Genomic DNA, 2,500 nt, shown 5'->3' with positions numbered 1-2,500 from the left:
TTGCACGGCTCATTACCTAATACTCACTTATGACCCTCTGAAGAACCATTTACCTCCCAAAAATCTGTTTTTTATGCGACGAAAGAGGTAAAGAGAGAGAGAGGGAGAGAGAAAGAGGAGGTTGTGGTGAAGGAGGAGGAGGAGAAGGAGGAGGAGGAAGAGGAGGAGGGGGAAGAGGAGGAGGAGGAAGAGGAGGAGGTGGAGGAAGAGGAGGAAGAGGAAGAAGAGGAAGAAGAGGAGTAGGTGGAGTAGGAGGAGGAGAAGTGGGAAGGGGGGAAGGGTGAGGGTTACGGGTAAGGGGGGAGGAGGAGGAAAATAAGAACAGAAGAAGTAGAGGAAGAAGAAGAAGTAGAGGAAGAAGAAGAGAAGGAAGAGGAGGAGAAGTAGAAGAAGTAGAAGGGGAGAATGTAGGCGAAACGGTGAAAGGTAGGAGATGAAGAAGATTTCAAAGAAAAACTAGATGTAAAAGAGGGAACAGGGGAGGAGGAAAAAAAAAACAGGAGAGGGTGAAGGGGGAAAAAGAAAAAAAATGATGATGGTGAATTAGATAAAAATGTAGAGGAGGAGGAGGTATAGAAAACTGAGAAGTGAAAGAAGAGCAGGAGGAGGAGGAAGAAGAGAAAAACACGAAGAAGAAATATATATGATAAGTGAAAAGGTATGGTAAAAATCGAAAAATTATAATGGCAAAGTTATTATGAGCGAAGAGAGGAGATGGAAAGAGGGGGAGGAGGAGGATTCCGAGGATGAAATTAAGAAGAAATAAAAAGAAAGAAAGAAGACAAATGAAGAAGAACAAGAAGAAGAGGAAGAGGGCGATGGTGAGGACGAGGAAGAGAACGAGGATGAGAAAAACGAAGCTAGGAGGAGGAGAAAGAGGGAAAGGAGGAGGAGGAGGAAGATGAAGAGGAAGAGGAAAAGGAGGAAGAGGAGGAGGGGGGATAAGAGGAAGATGTTTTTTTTACTCTTATTTGTGGACTTTGGAATAGATTGCCTTCAGAGATTGTCATTTCTCCGACTCTTGATAAGTTTAAAAGATCGCTAATATATTTTTCTTACGTAAACAGCTGACTTTCTATTCTTTCATTCTTTCTTAGCTATATCTTGACCTGCACTGACATCTTTGGTAATATGAATCACGATTTTTTTCAGTGTGGTTCTATATATAGCTTACAATAATGATAATAATGATAGTATGAAGAAGAGGGGGAAAGGAAGAAAGAGAATTAAAAGAAGGGGGAATAAGCAAGGAATAAGCGAAGGAGACAGAGAAAGAAGATGAAGAAGGAAAGGAGGAGGTGGAAGGAGAGGAAATGAAGAATGCGAAGTAAAAAAAAAGAAAAAAAAAGAATGAAAAAAACAAAAGAAAAAAAGGAGAGAAGGAAGGCGAAAGAGACGAGAATAAAACAGCGAACGCATTTGTTATGATAAATTGGCCCATTTGCTAAAATTGGCTCGTTTGGTCTTGTAGAAGTTATTCATTACGACTCTAATGGTGATCGTGCCTCTGATAATGACACTGCGTCAACAACAACAATTGCTCATGATAGATAAAAAAGAAACTAAAGATTAAGATAAATAGATAGATAAAGATAAAAACCTTACTAGCCTTACTACTGTTTTTTTCTTTGTTTCTTTATTTTCTTTGTTTCTTTTTGTTTTATTTATTTATCTATTTAATTATTCATTTTTTACTAAGAAGGTATGTGTTGCCATCACCAGATGTTATGTTATCTTGGCAGAAATCATTAACAACGTCATGAATATTGCAACTAATTCATACCACGGAAACGCAGATAACAATATCAATAAGACGAAATAAAATCCTAATGCAACAGATTAAATTAATGGAACTACTTACGTCACCAAATTTACAATCATGGTACACTACAACCCTTTATTATTTATCTTTACCTTCCCTCCTCCCCCTCCCCCTCCCCCTCTTCAAAGCGAACAGCTGTCATCTTGAAAGCGAAGAACAATGATTAAGTGAGAACACAAGAACAAGGGCAGGAGAACCAAAAGAAAAAAAAAAGAAAAAAAAAGAGGCAGGGGTGGGAGTAGGAGTGGGGGGTGGGGTGGGGGGGTTCGCTCCTTCTTTGAGAAACGGAATTTTGATTACCTGATTTTTTAAAGATTTTTTTTCTTTCGGGGATGACGTAACAGCTGAAGTAAAGTAGATGAAACTTACTTTTAAGGAATTATGCTTTTATTAAGTGATTATCTCATGTAAAAAAAAAAAAAAAAAAAAAAAAAAAAAAAAAAAAAAAAAAAAAAAAAAAAAAAAAAAGCAACATGGTGTTGATTTAAAAAACAATTCATATAGTTTTTTTTGGTATGAAATTTTGTGATAATGAATATATACTCATGCATACAGATATCACATTATATTTCCTTTGCATCTAACTGTAGTTTTCAAGCCATGTCACCATAATATATGAAACTGTACCAAAAAGAGGAATAATGGGTCCCCAAAACGTGCACGAAAAGACGAAAATAA

The sequence above is a fragment of the Penaeus vannamei genome, chromosome 29 (assembly GCF_042767895.1).
Source record: "Penaeus vannamei isolate JL-2024 chromosome 29, ASM4276789v1, whole genome shotgun sequence".
Lineage (NCBI taxonomy): Eukaryota > Metazoa > Arthropoda > Malacostraca > Decapoda > Penaeidae > Penaeus > Penaeus vannamei.
The sequence above is the reverse complement of the archived record's forward strand: the minus strand, read 5'-3'. Positions refer to the sequence as shown.